The sequence below is a fragment of the Triturus cristatus genome, chromosome 1_2 (assembly GCF_964204655.1).
Source record: "Triturus cristatus chromosome 1_2, aTriCri1.1, whole genome shotgun sequence".
Lineage (NCBI taxonomy): Eukaryota > Metazoa > Chordata > Amphibia > Caudata > Salamandridae > Triturus > Triturus cristatus.
The window spans coordinates 1,047,825,029-1,047,844,182 of NC_140580.1; positions in this window are offsets into that span (position 1 = coordinate 1,047,825,029).

Here is a 19,154-nt window from a genome sequence, read left to right on the forward strand (position 1 = left end):
TGTTCTGGTGTGGCTCTTGGCTGTGTTCCCTTTCATGGTGCAGGTAGTTGTCCTGCTTAACACCAGCAGAAAGCAGGTGTAAAATCCCTGGTGCTAACGTGTCTTATCGCCGGAATTTGTTTCACATTGCAATTGCTGTGAAAGTTGTGATGTGATTTTTTTCGTGTGCAGAACAATATACGAACTGAGCAGTGTATCTCGTCAAGATCCAGCACCTGACGCACTATTCCCAATCAATATAAATACAATGAGATTTCTTAATAGATTTCGTGTGTACACTGTAAGTGCAGCCAATACCTCAGTGCAATACAATACAGGATTTTAGTATTTAGAATAAATCGCAAACGTGCAACTCATGTCTTTTTGCACGGGAACGGCTACTCTCTATTTCATTATCAGCACTTTAACGGAAGTAAAGTTCAGAAAAATCTAACACACTATTCAGAAGTTGGTGCAAACTGCAGATATCACTAGTACTCCAGCGATAAGTGCCCCAAAATTTAACACCATGGTGGACTCCATCAAATAACAGTAATAAGAACAAGAAAGAGTCACACAGCACTTCAGAGAACAACCAAAAACATTATTAAATTGTTTTTCAAACTTTATTTTTTATAACAATAAATATATAAACGTTAAACTATTTTCAAAATTTATATTTTTATTAACATAAATATAAACAATAAACTAATAAACAAAATGTAACAACCATAATACAAAACAACAAAGCGGATCACTCCTGTGGGATTCACGGATGTCGACAGACCTGCAAAATCAAAAAGATTGTTAAAAAAACAACAACACGGTATTCTTAACAAAATACCACAAGAAACAAATCACAGATATATAAAATGTATACAGCTAACAAAATTTTATAAGTTTAACTTACAAAAATTTTAATTGTTGCCGCTTTAAAATATTTACCGAATCTGAGGAATTTTTTTGCAGAAGGCACCACGCCCACAACGTTTTCCTTCAGTGGTGTGGAAATTTTTTACTTTTCCCAAGGGGCAAACAAAGATCAATGCCACCTTGGTAACGTGCAAGATTTGCAAAAGAGTTCTGTTGCGAGGGGATCCTAACAAGAAATACTCATACGGCACGGCAAGTATGATGAAACACAGAAGGAAAGAAGTGGAGATGAATCAGTGAATTAAGCCTGGAAGGACTACATGTATACTATGTGTAAAGTGGGTAATCCTTTTGTTGGATTGTGATGCCCTCACACACCCTTTCAGGTGTCATGCTTCATCATCTGGGCTGCTCCTCGTCGGGCCGGCGGTGCAATGCCTAACGGGCTCCCTAAAAAGGGGCACTTTATCGGAGTTCTTTTAATCCAACAGCCGTCAGGTGAAGTGCGGGTGTGTGGGCCTAAGTGTTGTAGATATAAAAGTGAATTAAAACAGGGTCGAAAGTACCAGTGTGAACAAACTATTTATTTTAATGGTCTCCTTCCCTGGTTAAAAAGGTGTGTGTAGCACTGAGTAGAGTATAATGTCTCTAATTGTAGTGCATGGAATTGGTGGTCAACATGTTTCTCGCAGTGAGCACGTGCGCTCGCGATTCGTCAGGACCTATCAACAATCTTATATATATATCTACGATGGTAATAGGGGACTATCTAAAGTATAGTGGTCTCCTAATCATAGTTGGTCAAGTGAACAACAAACTTAATCCTAAAATACCTGTTGAGGTCTGGTGCTACCTGCAGAAAAAACAGTACATTAAATTGGTCAGTGTGGGGACACAAAGCCACAGGTATCAGGGATTATAAAACAAACAAAAAGGCTTACAAAGTGATTCATTCTCCAACTTGGTTAAAAATGTAACAGTGGTGACTGCTGGTGCTCGAGCGTCAACAGCTGCTCATAAAAAGTGGTGTACCAACATGGTGAACTAAAGTGGCTAAACACCTATGTGGAACAAATAAAAACAATCAAGGTTGCAAAAACCAACGTTGGACTCACCCTAATCAGTAGGACTGCATGCCACAACAGTTCTGGGTGGACTCAGCGTGCGGCGAAGGACCTCTAAAAGTAGGTCTAAACTGAGGAGTAACAATGGCCTTACATAATGCAGTAATCACAGTTGGCACATGTGGGGACATAAAGCGCTTAGAAACTTAGCAGAAAAACAGGAATACGCTGGTTGATTAGCCCCATGGACAGACTGCGTTCCCAAATGATGTGCGACAACATCAACTTCCTCATCACTCTAGACGTGGAAGCTTTGTATACTAATATTCCACAAAGAGCAACTCTCGAAGTGATCGAGGAGGTACTTGGAGGTGAACCTTGGCAATCACCGACTCCAGCATCCTTCATCATTGAATGCGCCACCATAGCCTTGACAAAAAAAAAAAAATTTCTTCGAGTTTAAAGGCCAATTGTTCCACCAGACTCAAGGTACTTCCATGGGGAGTACCTTTGCTCCGAGTCTAGCCTGTTTGTATATGGCTTGGTTTGAGGGGTTATACATCTTTTGTGATACGAATCCATACCGTCACAACATTCTACTATGGAGACGTTTCATAGATGATATTTTGATTTTTTGGTCCAGTGACTCTGGGAGCTACGAAGCATTCTACACATGGCTCAACCAGCTGAACCCTCACCTCAACTTTACCATCACAGTGTCCCCCTCACAGATCGCATTCCTCGACTTAACTATTATGTTGAGCGAGGGTATTCTTTCCACAACTCTTTACAAAAAGAGCACTGATCGTAATAGCCTGCTACACTTTACAAGTCACCACCCGAGAGCTCTCAAGGAGAACCTACCCTTCGGTCAGTTTCTAAGATTACGACGGAACTGCAGCACCATTGATACTTTCAAGAGCGAGGCCGAAATTCTTTCTAATAAATTAAGAGAGAGACAATACCCGCTGAAAAGTATTACTAAGTCTAAAAAACGGGCACGAAATAACAACAGAGAAGCCCTTCTAGAACCCAGAGAGAACACCACCTCTGTGTCTGACACCCTTACCTGCGTGACAACCTTCTCACCAAACACCAACCAGGTAGTGAAGGTCCTTAAAAAACACTGGAATATCCTTAATACTGGGCAAATGAATCTCGAACCACCAAGATTTGCATACAGACGCACTAAAAACATTAAAGACTTGGTAATACAAACCAGACCGAGACCCAAAACCAAATTAACACAGAACACACTCTGGCAACTGCCTGCAGTGAAGGGACATTTCCCATGTGGTATGTGCACTGCTTGTACATTCACATCTGTACACAAAACCATCACCCTTAACACTACTTTTACTTGGGAACTGAGGTCACATACTAACTGTAATACTAGTAATTGCATTTATCTCCTTACATGTCCCTGTGATCTGTACTACGTGGGGATGACGACCAGACCAATCAAGTTGCGAATCTCTGAACATCGCAGCAATTTTCGGTGTAAAAAACAGAACACCAAAATTAGTGCCCACTTCTTCGAGAAACAACATTCCCCAGACTCTGTCAAATGGCTGGTTCTAGAAACCCACCCTCAATTGTCACAGCACAGTCTTTTTAAGAAGGAACAAAGATGGATACACCGTCTGTCTTCTCATGTCACTGGGCTTAACGATGATATCCCCTGGGGAGCCCTGAAGCTATAACGTGACATACTCCTTACAACTGGTCCACAGTTTTTTCTCACATTCTGGATGCATTAATATTTGAGTATGAGTTCCAGTATACACCAAGGCTCACACTTCAATACACAACCCTTTGATATATTCTATCAAGGCTTACTTGGCACCTTGCCTATACTTTGTACCCAATTGTTACTAAAACTTTATTGACACCTTGCTTCCCAAGCCAAGATGGCTGACGATATTGTCCTTCTTTGCTCTTTACAAATTAACTCACTATTTTAGAGATCGACTTATTTGAAGCATTCTGTCCATTTTATAACATATCATACACTGCGCACACACACAGTGCTCGTACGGTTACCCAGCCCGTTATTATAGAATTCTAGCCACTCGCGCGAATCGCGATCACGTGACCCCGTCACATGACGTGACCGGAAGTATTTAGTCGATAGCGAGCGCTTAGGTCTCCACCTCCCAGACTCGGTGGACCGGGTAGGTCATAGCGCAGAGCGTATGCGGGGCAGATGTAAGTACGCACACGAAACCCTTGTTTCTTTTCTCTCTTTCTAATTAGTAACCACTCGTCCTGTTCCCTAAGCGCTTCGATTACACTAGCGAGGCACGCACTAGCTTGTTACCCTAACTGTTGGCTGTCAGCAGCTCTATTACAATAGCGAGGCACGCATCAGCATGTTATCTTAACCGCTGCCACTTGGCTATCAGCAACGGGTGCCACAACTAGGCTCTGGCCAAAATTCACTTTTTGCTTACTATTAATTCACTCTAACTCAGGAGCGCTTTAAGCATCATTGCTATAGGAGTGGGACCTCATTGTTCTAGTTACTATAACATCTTCATTAACAGTTAGTTTCAAGCATTATGTTATTTCTTCCACTCTGACATCCTCGCACATCATTTGGGAACGCAGTCTGTCCATGGGGCTAATCAACCAGCGTATTCCTGTTTTTCTGCTAAGTTTCTAAGCGCTTTATGTCCCCACATGTGCCAACTGTGATTACTGCATTATGTAAGGCCATTGTTACTCCTCAGTTTAGACCTACTTTTAGAGGTCCTTCGCCGCACGCTGAGTCCACCCAGAACTGTTGTGGCATGCAGTCCTACTGATTAGGGTGAGTCCAACGTTGGTTTTTGCAACCTTGATTGTTTTTATTTGTTCCACATAGGTGTTTAGCCACTTTAGTTCACCATGTTGGTACACCACTTTTTATGAGCAGCTGTTGACGCTCGAGCACCAGCAGTCACCACTGTTACATTTTTAACCAAGTTGGAGAATGAATCACTTTGTAAGCCTTTTTGTTTGTTTTATAATCCCTGATACCTGTGGCTTTGTGTCCCCACACTGACCAATTTAATGTACTGTTTTTTCTGCAGGTAGCACCAGACCTCAACAGGTATTTTAGGATTAAGTTTGTTGTTCACTTGACCAACTATGATTAGGAGACCACTATACTTTAGATAGTCCCCTATTACCATCGTAGATATATATATAAGATTGTTGATAGGTCCTGACGAATCGCGAGCGCACGTGCTCACTGCGAGAAACATGTTGACCACCAATTCCATGCACTACAATTAGAGACATTATACTCTACTCAGTGCTACACACACCTTTTTAACCAGGGAAGGAGACCATTAAAATAAATAGTTTGTTCACACTGGTACTTTCGACCCTGTTTTAATTCACTTTTATATCTACAACACTTAGGCCCACACACCCGCACTTCACCTGACGGCTGTTGGATTAAAAGAACTCCGATAAAGTGCCCCTTTTTAGGGAGCCCGTTAGGCATTGCACCGCCGGCCCGACGAGGAGCAGCCCAGATGATGAAGCATGACACCTGAAAGGGTGTGTGAGGGCATCACAATCCAACAAAAGGATTACCCACTTTACACATAGTATACATGTAGTCCTTCCAGGCTTAATTCACTGATTCATCTCCACTTCTTTCCTCTCCTTGAGGAACTACTGGTAGTCTTCGTTCTTATAACTTCATTGCCGGGGCACCTTACCAGTTTGGACCTCCCACTCACTCTTTGTGAGCGGAAAAAGCCCCCCCGATCCCTCTCCTTTGGTACCTATGAAACACAGAAGGACCCTTCATCCAAACAATCTTGCACGAGAAGAGTGCAAACGGATGAGAATCACTCCTATTCTGTAACTGTAAAAAAGAATCACAAATAAATGTATATTAATAACTTTCAAATTTATACTATTCCATTACTGTACAAACACATTTTATATAAAAACTGACTAAGAAACTATAGCCCTGAACCACAAGTGTGACGATCGTTAAAACACTACATGCATAGTGCATACTACTTTGAAGCAGTTCATGCCCTAAAGCCTACCTCACTAAAAGACTACATGCTAACTGACTAAATGATTACAGTACTATAAGGAGACACACTGGGTGAGTGACAGGGTGTTTGCTAGAAGAGTATGAATACTAACTAGGGAATTCAAGGTGTGAAACACAACTGTGTAGGTGATTAGAGGACTGCATCAATACTGCATAGGCATTTAAAGCAGTCCATGTGCTAAGGCCTGGCTCACTGCATGACTACTTGGGTACTGACTGAATGATTAGACTACAACAAAGAGAGTGCCTAGGTGAATTTATTAGTGCTAGGCTTTTCACACAGGGAATGGATTAGTACTTGGTACTGAATGACTCACTAGAGGAGTGCAAAGGCAGTCACAAGTGCTGGACTGTATGGATACTGACTAGGAAATTGAAAGTGTGAAAGACAAGTATCTAGGTGGTTAGAAGACTGCATGCATAGTGCATAGGGGTTTGAAGCAGTTCATGTGCTAAGGCCTGGCTCAGTGTATGAATACTTAGGCACTGACTGGATGATTAGAGTACTGCAAAGATAGTATCTTGGTGAATTTATAAGTGTTTGGGTTTTAGCACAGTGAATGGATTAGTACATGATGCTGAATGGGTCAGTAGAGGACTGCAAAGGGAGTGACAGGGTATTTCCTGAAAGTGTATGGATACTGACTAGGGAATTGAAGGTGAGAAAGACAATTGTGTTGGTGGTTAGAGGACTGCACGTATAGTGGATAAAGGTTTGAATCAGTCCATATACTAAGGCCTGGGTCACTGAATGAGTACTTGGGTACTGACTGAATGATTAGAGTACTGCAAGGAGAGTGCCTGGGTGAATTTATTAGGGTTTGGCGCAGTGAATGGATTAGTACATTATGCTGAATGGATCACTAGAGGAGTGCAAATGGAGTGACAGGGTGTTTGCTGGAAGTGAACGGATACTGACTGGGGAATTGAAGGAGTGAAAGACAAGTGTGTAGGTGCTTAGAGGACTGCATGCATAGTGGATAGGGGTTTGAAGAAGTCCATATGCAAAGACCTGGATCTGTGCATGAATACTTAGGCAGTGACTGAATCATTAGAGTACTGGAAAGAGAGTGTCTGGGTGAATTTATAAGTGTTTGGGTTTTGGCACAGTGAATGGATTAGTACATGCTGTTGAATGGGTCTCTAGAGGACTGCAAAGGAAGTGACAGGATGTTTCCTGGAAGTGTATGGATACTGACTAGGGAATTGAAGGTGTAAAAGACAAGTGCTTAGTATGTTAGAACACTACATGCATAATGCATACACATTTGAAGCAGTCTATTTGGTACTTAGATTCTGACTAAATAATCAGACTACTTCTAGGACAGTGCTTAGGTAAAACTTTAAAATTTTCAGTTCTGCCACAGTGAACAGAATAGTACATGGTACTACACCTTAGTGTCAAACCCTGACTCATTTTTATCAATGCATAAGCAAAGACTAGATTCTAATGCTACTAAAAATTGACAACATAACAGATTTTAAATTAGTTATCTCTCAGCAAATACACGATGTTACCAAATGCCTCTCTCACAGTGGTTCTCAAATGCACACAGACTCACAGTGTGATTCTACACAACAACCACTATACCTAGAAGTTTACCAAAAATCATTCACTACTGTGGAAGTGGTAAGCGAACTGTACACAATCTTCATATTTCAGGACTGCACTTTTATGTCAAAGCCTGACTCATATAATCAAAGCATAAGCAAAGAATGGCTTCTAATTCTACTAAAACTTCACAACATGACCAGTTTTAAAACAGGTATATGTCAGCAAATACATGATGTTACCAAATGCTTCTCTCACAATCCTTACCCGAATGCACACAGACTCACAGTGTGATTTTAGACAAGCAACACTATCCTAGGAGTTTACCAAAACGTATTCACTACTCTGGAAGAGTTAATGGTACTGCACACAATTTACATATTTAAGTACACCACGTCAGTGTCATAGCATGACTCATTTAAACGCATAAGCAAAGACTGGTAAGGGGACTGCACACAATCTACATATTTCACAATTGCAATTTACTGTCAATGCCTGACTCATATAATGAAAGCATAAGCCATAACTGTCTTCTAATGCTACTAAAACTTGCCAACATAACATGTTTTACAACACTTATCTGTCAGCAAATACACGATGTTACCAAACACTTCTCTCACAGTGGTTCCCAAATGCACACAGACTCACAGTGGGATTCTAGACAAACAACACTATCCCTAGGAGTTTACCAAAACTCATTCACTACAGTGGAAGTGGTAAAGGAACTGCATACAATCTACATATTTCACGACTACACTTTAATGTCAATGCCTGACTAATTTAATCAACGCATAAGCAAAGACTGTCTTCTAATGCTACTAAAACTTCACAACAATACAGGTTTTAAAACAGTTATCTGTCAGCAAATACACGATGTTACCAAATGCTTCTCTCACAGTGGTTCCCAAATGCACACAGACTCACAGTGTGATTCTAGACAAGCACCACTATCCCTATGAGTTTACCAAAACTCATTCACTACTCTGGAAGAGTTAATGGTACTGCACACAATCTACATATTTAAGTACACCACATCAGTGTCAAAGCATGAATCATTTAATCAACGCATAAGCAAAGACTGGATTCTAATCCTACTAAAACTTCACAACATGACAGGTTTTAAAACAGGTATATGTCAGCAAATACACGATGTTACCAAATGCTTCTCTCACAATCCTTACCCAAATGCACACAGACTCAGAGTGTGATTTTAGACAAGCAACACTATCCTAGGAGTTTACCACAACTCATTCACTACTCTGGAAGAGTTAATTGCCTATATCTTTGGCGCCGTTTGAGGAATCTTCATAAAATGTTCCTGAAAAAGTCTGCCAGTGATTCTTGTGGTGAATGGAAAGTTTTGGGGTGATCCATCAAGCGGGGGCCGAGAAAAAGAGGGGGTAAAAAAAGTGTTTTTCCAATGTTCAATTCCATAGAGACTTTTAGACACAACTACAGTCGAACAGCTGGACGGAATTACACCAGATTTGGCAGAGAGGTAGCTCTTGGTCCAGAAAGAATCCTCTTTGTTATTTGGTGTAAATCTGTTCAGCAGCATTTGCGAAATGTAAAAAAAAAACACATTTGTATGTATAGGAAAATGGATCCTCCGAGGATTTGCCAGTCCACGTGCTGAAATGTGATTGGATGCCAACACTTCAAACAGAAAGTGTTGGCAGCTATCTTGGGACTCGGCTGCTGCTGTTTCATAGACTTCCAGGCCGCATTCGACCTGATAGATTGAGAACGGCTATGGGAAATGCTGGGGGACTTAGATATCCCCAAGGGGCTCCTGTCAATAATACAAGGGCTACATAGCCAGAATTAGGCCCAGGTTATACTCGATACAGAGGGTACACTGTCACGGAAGATTCTGATTGGAAATGGGCTAAGACAGGGGTGTGTGTTGGCCCCGTTGCTTTTCTCTTTATTTATAGCACACTTGCCTGCCACCCTGAGATCGGTGTGGGGGTCCAGCCCAAAAATAGATGGGAAACATATTGCATGCTTACTTTACGCAGATGACTTGGTGAATATGGACCAAACTGAGATAGGTCCGCAGGGAAAGCTCAAAGTGTTTGGTGACTACTGCAGTCATAAGAAAGTAATAGTAAACTTGGAAAAACAAAGATTGTCTGCTTCGGCAAAAAGAGGAAGATTTTCAACTGGGTCCATAAAATTGGAGAAAGTTAGTGAGCGGACGCGCTGATAACGGTGCCATGAGGTGAACGGCTATCTTTGCCCAGTCGTGAGGGGAACAGCCCACATTGCTTCTATCCCCACCAGCCCGCCGTGAGGGGAATGGCCATTGATACCATTATTGACTCCCGCCTGCCGTGAGCTGAACGGTCGGCACCGGACTATGACTCCCAGAAGCCCCGCAGGCAGCGCCTCCTCTGACGCTGTCTTTCGCGCCAGGAAGCGCGCTAAGAGCTCCACCGGCCACCCTCAGCGTGGGACGCGCTGATAATGACGCCATGAAGTGAACGGCTATCTTTGCCCAGCTGTGAGGGGAACGGCCCACATTGTTCCTATGGCCACCAGCCCGCCATGAGGGGAACAGCCATTGATACCATCATTGACTCCCGTCTGCCGTGAGGGGAATGGCCGGCACGGGACTAAGACTCCCAGCAGCCCGCAGGTGGCGCCTCCACTGACGCTGTCTTTAGACCCAGGAAGTGTGATAAGAGCTCCACCAGCCCCCCGCAGCGCCCATCAGAGGCAGAAGGAGGCTGGGCTGGGCCACACCACTGAAATTACCTAATCCATGGTTCCGGAAGTTTCCTGACACTGGTCATTTAAAGGTAAGGTACTGAAACGTTGTCATAATTGACGGTTGATATTGACACTAACATTGACATTAGCCGTAGACCAAAGAGTGTGAAATGAGCAGGCCGAGATGTGGAAATGGGCAAGGGGTTGTGGGGACCCTGGATGCTTTTCTAATCAGTGCTGAGTCCGCACTTAATCATGAAATAGAGCTCACGAGCGCAGACTGTCCCTGGAATCCCAACACCCCCGCAATCGACTGACTCCCATTGCCCTCGAGCCACAACTTAATTCAGAATTGAACCCATTACATACCAGCTTGTTGCATGCAACAGTCATGGACTTAGAAGTTATCAATGCTACAAATGTTCTTAATGTATCTAATGCATCTGATGTAATTGACAACACTGTAAATTCAAGTGCGCCAAATGTGGAGACGCGGGGTCAGAAAGCAAAATCCACACAGGGAAACAGCCAGAAAAGGAAAGGGCAGGCCTCTAATAAACAAAATCATCTCTTGTCTAAACTGCTGGGGCGTAGGAATAAACCAGCCGAAAATCAATCCGGGGCCCACCCCAAACCTTAAAGAAACGACATCTAAGGGGGTTTTTCATGAGGGGGAAGACTTTTGGAAAAAATTGGAGCTATCAATGTCAGTTCTATTAGAACCATTATTACAAAAATTAACTGTAATTGAAGAGAGATTAAGTAGATTGGAAAAGACAGAGACTAATACCTCCCACCCACCCTTGTGTGTTCATTCCCAAAAGAGAGTAGATGCCATTCCCCCTATTGATGCCCCTAAGAGCACTGCAGCAAGAGGAGATGGGTACCCCCCTGATTCACAAAACCCCAGGGTAATATGCCCTTTGCAAAATGGCATTGATATTTCACAACAGACAAAAGGCCTGACCACCAAGCAGGGTCTGAATATACATGCATCTGGTAGTGCTGACAGCGTTGGCGCTGATAAATCTAGCCGCAGATCTCTGATCAAAGTCGCCTTCGTGGCCCCCACAGTAATCTACACTTACCCCCAGAAGCAACTCCATATACCCTTGTTTTAGCCAACGTCCCTCCATTATTGCCTGGCGAGCCAGAGCACTGGTCCACGTTGAAGAATAAATCGTTGCACTTTTTAAATAAGAGGACAGGGATATCCAATCACGTGCTATTTTCAGAATTTAAGATGGTGCATCGAATTGGGTGGGTGGGCAAATCTACCAAGAACCTCTCGGGAGATTGTATAGTTTTATCATTTAGATCCCCAGGTTTGGTTAAGATGATACTAGACAGAATAGAAAACTGGTCTGTAGACACAAGGGGAATATCCTTTTTACCCTTGGGGTTCTTTTATCAACCGCCCAGACCTCCATGGCAAATTGTAGAGGAAGAGAGGTTTATTCGGAAAAACGGGCATCCTCTGCAACCGATCTGGTATCATCCAAATCGCTTTGAGGCACTGTAGGGAATTCGGATATCCCCTTGAATGAAGTAGAGAAAGCCCAAGATTTAGCAGAAAGTTCTGTCGCCCCCACTCCTATACATGATTATGACCCTCCTAATAGCTTATGTCCTTTACCAGTGCCAGTAACTACCGATATCATCGGGCAACTCAAAATGGAGTACGATGTTAATATCTGCCCTCTTAGACTGATCTCTTGGAATATTGCAGGCATTTCCTCAAAATTAACTGATGAGACATGGCTTCAATATATTAAGACATTTGACATAATTTGTGTCCAAGAAACTTGGAGTATGAATGATATTGATATAGATGGATACTGTTCTTTCAATGTCTAGGCAACACCTTCAATTGCAGGGAGAGCAAAGGGAGGACTGGTGACATGGATCTCAGTTAAATATGGGTCCCTAACGGTAGAGAATATAATTGTCTCCCCCTGGTACCAGCTCATCTTGATTTCAAATTTGATCAATGCTACAATACTTCTGGTGCACTGGTACTATCATATTTTTGATCCAAATAACTGTGAGGTCATTAACACTCTTAAAGACGAAATTGATAAGGTTGCAGGGAAATATCATCCTTTATGTATAATTTGGGCAGGTGACTTTAACTGCACATTATGTGGTTATAGTTCAACAGATGTTTGTGGGCTCACTGATACCGAGAATGAGCCCTTGCCACATTTTAAACATACCGCACAGGGTGAGGCATTAAACTCTATTATTGTGGTTAACAATTTATGTCTAGCGGACACTTTGGTTAGTACCCCATCAACACAATATCCAACTTACCATGGTGGGGGTAATACTAGCACAATTGATTTTCTGTTAATATCTAGAACATTCGCTTGCCTCGTAGCGAGGTTTGCAGTTGAACCAAACCCAGCTAGTGACCACAATCCCCTTACTATTTCTGTGTATGTTACGGCACCGGAGGGCAAGGGTGACAAGTGTCCACTTAAGTATAACCACAATCAGGGAGTAAGAATAAAATGGAGTAAAATAAATCCCTCTCAATTTGAGGAGAACACTGTTAAAACCAATTTTAGTCAAATTATGTCATGTCTAACACAAGATTCCCACCCAGATGTAGTCATACGGGACTTTGAATTAATTTGTAAAAATGTTGCTAAAGATCTGACCAAGCTTGTGAAAAGGAGGGCCCCTCAAGAAACAAGATAGTTTAATGCTGAATGCACCGGGGCACATAAAGACCTTAAGAATGCCTTGCATGCAATCCCCCGTGACCGAACTTTAAACAAGAGAGCAAGGCAAGCCTATAAAGGAGTAATTAAACAGAGAAAGGATGAACTGAGAAGACAAGCATGGGAAGCTCTTGAAAGAGCTTGTGCTCTCAGGGATTCCAAAAGTTTCTGGGAGGTTATTAATCGCCCCCCTTTCACAAACGACGTGAAGAGCATGGAGTCAACAATACTAGGGGAAGCTTGGGAACTCCGTTTTACAAAGATTTTTTATCCAAACTGCATTTCTCCTGATGAACAAAGGGATGGACCAGTAATTAATTTAGAGACAGCTTATCATCTCAGCTCCTCCCTGACTGTTAGTGAGGTTAAAGATGCTCTAACAAAGGATATTTCCTCGAAAGCACCAGGTCCTGACGGGAGGCCTCTGGATTTATTTAAAAGCAATCACGAACTATGGGCTCCATTGTTGGTTAATGTTTTTAAAGCTGTCATAGTGGAACAGATCCCCTCATCATGGAAAGAGGCTGTAGTGGTGCTGATCTACAAACAAGCATTTGCAATGCATCGGTCTCGCCTTTGGGACCTTATATGTATTTAGCTATGCAGCACATTAGCCTGGGTGCTGAAACATCTACTGTTCTTTAACATGGAGTCAAAGTAAGCACCAAACTGCGTGACGTGCCAGATATGGGAATACATGGAGAGAAATATTGCCTTTCAGCGGGAAATGGTATAGTCCAAAGCTCTGTTTTTAATATAAAATCAGGGCCTTCGGTGGTCATATCACTGAAAATACAAGACTTGGAAAAAAAAGAGATGGCAGCAGTGGGAAGCAGGGGTCTTCTGAAACAGACTAAAAGGGGGCCCTTGGTGGGGAATCTTGGCAGAAAACGCAGCAAATCAGGGCAGAGACAAATGTAGGCAGCTAGGTGGAAAGCGTTGAAGGTGAGGCCCTGCAGAATGGATGCACTGAACAGGACAGAAACTGCAGTAGAGGAGGGTGTACAGTGTTGATTCAGTAGTGGACAGAGACCGGAGTAAACTAGGGTGGCGAACGGAAGGAGGGCTTTGAAATACAACAAATCGCATCGTTCTGTTTGGCAAAAAAAAATTTGCTGTGTTTATGAAAGTCTTTTACTTACGTAGCCTTTATGAGTGTAGTCTTTATAATGCCTTCATGTCAGAGTCGTTAAGTGCACAGTCACTGCAGCTGCTTTTACCAGCAGTCAGCTTAAGCATTCACAGTCAGTGAGTCAAGGATGCTGATAGCGTCTTGCGGGACTTGAGCAGGGCATATGCTTACCCACAATCCTGTGACAGTTATTTATCTTCCATTCACAAACGACTTAACAATATTTCTCACTATTTTAGGTTTAAGGCATCAAAATACTTGAACCGGGCTGTCACACTTTACCTGTTAACAATTTTATCAATGTCGCTCTAACAGTTTTAGGTAACGTATACTGTGAGCTGGTTCTGTTAATCAATTATAGATGTGCATAATTCGTTAGCCTCTAGTCTTGTCATTGAATTGACACTGGCACTCGCACTTAGTGTCAGTGAATACGCTGGGCTTTCCTGACTCAAACAACTAAATGCAACAATGCGCCTTTACCTGTAAGGACTGGGCATGAGCACACACGCTCTTACAGACGGATTGTACTGACTGGACATCTCGGTGTGGCGGGGCGCTGGAAGTCTCGTGCGGCATTCTTCTGGCCAGGCACTGGCAGTTAAGTTTCTGTGCTGCATGCTCTGAGCCCGGGCACTGCTCAGAAGCCTGTGTGCTGTCTGCCACCCTGCGCACCGCCTGAAAAGTGTCCGGGGGCGCTGAACGGTCTGTGCTGTCTCTCGTCTTTCCTCCTCCTGGAGGCCTCTAGGGACTGGGCATGCGCACACACGCGGGGGGAGCGCGGCTGCATGGCCATGCCCCTCTCTCTTCACTCAATGCTGGAGCTGTCAGTGCGAGCGCAGTGACGTAGTGAGACTTGCCCTTATGGGCGCGTATACCTGCTGATAGCATCTTGCGGGACATGAGCAGGGCATATGCATACCCACAATCCTCTGCACTGTGACAGGCATTTATCTTCCATTCACAAACAACTTAACGATATTTCTCACTCTTTTAGGTGTAAGGCAGCAAAGTACTTGAACTGGGCTGTCACACTTTGCCTGTAAACAATGTTATCAATGTCGCTCTAACAGTCTTAGGTAACGTATACCGTGAGATGGTTCTGTTAATCAATTATAGATATATATAATTCGTTAGCCTCTGGTCTTGTCATTGAATTGACACTTAGTGTGGCAGTGAACATGCATCAACGCGCCTCTCCCTCTAAGGACTGGGCATGCTCTCACACGCGCTTCCAGATGGATTAGGCCGCGTGTCAGAAAGAAGTGCGCCAGTAAAGGGGCCAGTAGCCTTGGAAGGATACAAATGATGACATAATGGTCATGAGGAGGGGCTAACAAGCCTTAACCAATCGGAAGACTGTATTTACTGACCTAAGCCAATATTAATGATGGGCGGAGCTTCCACGAAGCTTCCACACTAAAGTATACTGCATGTCTCGGAGAGACCTAAAAAGGTAATAGAAACGATCCAGCATGCTACAGGCCCATATCCCTAATTGATGCCACGTGTAAAGTTCTGGGAGGATAATTCTCGCACGTTTGGAAACCTGGGCTAATGATTCCTGTCTCATATACAACACACAATATGGCTTCAAAAGGTGCATAGGTACAAATGAACAGTGCCTCAATCTGTCCCTAATCATGGGTAAGTACATGAAGGCGAGGAGGGGGTCAATCCAGCTTGCCTTCATGGACTTATCCAGCGCTTTCGACACAGTGAATAGGGAGAAGTTATCGAATTTCATGGAAAAATGGGCTGCGAGGAGCCCCTTATAACTTTGTTGCGGAGGTTGCATGCCTCTACTACTGTTTCTATCCGTTATGGTCCCGGGGGAGAGAAGACTAGATCAATTGTGTCAACGGAGGGGGTTCGTCAAGGGTGCATCTTGGCCCTTTTTTTATTCCTTTTATATACAAATGGCCTGCAGGCTTTTCTTTTGGAGCAACAACTAGATTTTCCAGGCATAGGAGGTAAATCAGTACCCCTGCTGTCATGCGCAGACAACACTGTCCTAATGGCCTTGACGGCCAACAGTCTTCAAAAAGCCTTGAATGCTTTCACTGATTTTATGTTGGCATTAGATCTGAAAGTACATTTTAGTAAATCTTTTATTATGGTGTGCGGTCCCAAACAAACGAAAACAAGGAGAATTGTGGTGAAGGATAAGATAATAGACAAAGTGCCTAATTTTACTTACATTTTACTTACCTAGGGAATGTTTTTAATAACAAATTAACCTGGGAGCAATTGATTGTGGCCAGAGTCCAACACACTAGCAGAACAGCGAAGGGACTGTTCCGCTTTGCCTGTAAGCTAGGACATAAACCAGTAGCGGAGATGTTAACCCTATACAAATTTAAATGTTTATCAGTAGCCACTATTGGGGCAGGAGTATGGGGACACCACAAATGCAATCTGTTACAAACCCTGAAAACCAAATTCCTAAAAAGATTATTAATGATCCCTGTTAGTTCCTCCAATACTTTTTGTGATCTAGAAGTGGGGTTGGACTTTGTAAGGTACAGAATAAATATTGCACCACTGATCCTTTAGGGAAAAGTGTGGACATCAGAGGACTTATCATTCTCAAGGAATGTTCTTAGAGACTGCATGTCACTTGAAAAGGCCCTTGCCATTCCCTGGCTCCAATATGTTAAAGAAAATTTGTATAAGATTGGGTTAGGGCACTATTATAATAAAAATCCGGACTGTATTCAACCTAATATGAAATTGATGATAAAAAATGCTTATTATGCTGAATTAAGGATGTCTAGTCGAGATTGTGAAACAGGCAGCCGGGTAGATGGGTGCCCAAACCATCCGAAATTGTATCTGTCTTTTACTTCTCAAGTTCATTCACGTTTCCTTATGACCAGATTTCGACTCTGCACATTGCACTTTCTTGTGGCTTTCCCTAAACAGGTGAGTTGGTGTGAGAGACTAACCCCCTGTCCGTGCAACAATTTAGCCCAACAAAGCACGATGCACTTTGTACTGTTCTGCAATCTTTACAAAGATCCAAGGGCACGTTTTATCAAACCTGTTTTACGTGATATTAGACCCTGTTCCTATCAGGAGTGTTTCAATTTCTTACGCTCTCTATCTACTGCTGCTATTTATATTGCTATGCTTAACTTTACTCGAACTGCCTTATCAATTAGGAAACGGTATGAATCATAAAATGAAACTAAGCTTTTAAAATGATTTTATAGCACTATTTATTGAATATCTATGTGTGGAATTATTTTCACTAATTATAACATTTTGCAGGGGGAATTAGAATGATGCGGGAGAATGATATATGTGTTGAAATTGGAAATTTTTAAAGCTTGATCATGTATTTTGTGACAGTCTTTTTTTGCATAGGTTTTAATTACTATATTATGTATATATGTAAACTTTTATGATACTTTAGAATCGAATAAAGTTACTTTGATGATGATGATGATGATGATGATGAGTATAAATATCTAGGAGTCTGGTTTGAGAAATCTATGATGTGGAAAGTTCACCTGGATGCACTAAAAATTAGGACCGTATCCTTGGTTAGTGGCCTGGAGAAATGTTATGCTACCTATGGAGAAATGACAGATAGACCAGTCCTGAACACCTACAGGGTTATGGTACCTCCCCAGTTTGTATATGGCCCTGAACTGCTATACTTAAATGGTAAGAGGAAGTGAGATGTGGAAGAAGTAATATGTGTAAAAAAATTACTGTCCCTACCTAGATCCTCCATGATACAGTCTATAAGACTAGAAACTGGTATGGTCTCATAAGAGAAAATGGCAATCATGGCACTAATAAGGTTCTGGCAATGCTTGGGTTGTGAAGAGGGACAAAAAGTATCCTTTTGGTGTAAATGTGAGATTCTACAGAGTGAAATGAAGTGGACAAAGGGGGTTAAAGAAGCAGTTACTATGACGTGTAGGGTTTTAAGGGCTGATGTAAGCCAGCAGAACGTTCATCCGACTGTAAGTAAGATGGAACATAGGACAGCAGAGAAAGAAATATCATGGGACACGGATAGGCAATACTTGGACAGGAAAAGATCTGTATGCTTTATGTTGAAACATTGGCAAAAGGGCCAACCATTCCCGTACATGGATTTTCTTCCCAATCGCTGGTTAAGTAGAGAATTATTAAAGATAAGGATTGGGATTAATCCATGCTGTGAGAATGATAGGATTTTAGGGGGCTATGATTGACCCAGAAGGGAAGTGCACCTTTAATATAGGGACACAATGCAATACTTTGCACATTTTATTGGACTGTCTAAATGTTCTTGATGCACGAAAACTGTGGCTATGTCCAATTTTCCTAAAATACGAGGTTAGGAATCGGGAATAAGCAGTAGATCTGTTATTAGATATGCATGCATTAAATGTAGCGTTTGCAATAGAGACGTTTTTGCTTGCAGTTAAAAATGTTCTTAAAAATATGTAGAGTATATGTTTTAGCACCAGTATGGATTTGATGAAAAATATACCAGTTGTTATGAATGTTATTGGGAATCTAAACAATTGTTAGATAGATGGTATTTCTTTTAGATGGATATTTAATATATTTGAAGTGTTTTATTGGTTTGATAAAGTTTTTTACCTGAGCTGATTTTTAAACCGATGACAGTTATGTTTGTATATTTATTCGCCCTTGTTTAAAGACCAATGGTCTAAATAAACAATCTTTTTAACTTGAACTTGAAATTTGATACCACATTCTTGTCTTAGACTGTCTCGAGTACATTCCTACACTAGGCATGGAAAAAGCCTTTCAGATGACCACCTCTAACTTCTTGGACTACAATTATGTTCAGATTCTTGCATTAATTATGCTTTCAAAAGATTTCCTCCAAGGATTGCAAGTGGTACGTGGCAGCCTAATACACAGGAGAAATCCAGTGAAATTTCATTGGTGTCTGAGATTGGTGGATCATGGGCAGTTGCAGTGCAGCAGCTTTCCCAATTGTATCGTACAACATATTTTTTACCCTCCTATACATGGTGCCCAGTTTTATACTTAGCTGTCCATTGTACCTGGTTCTTTA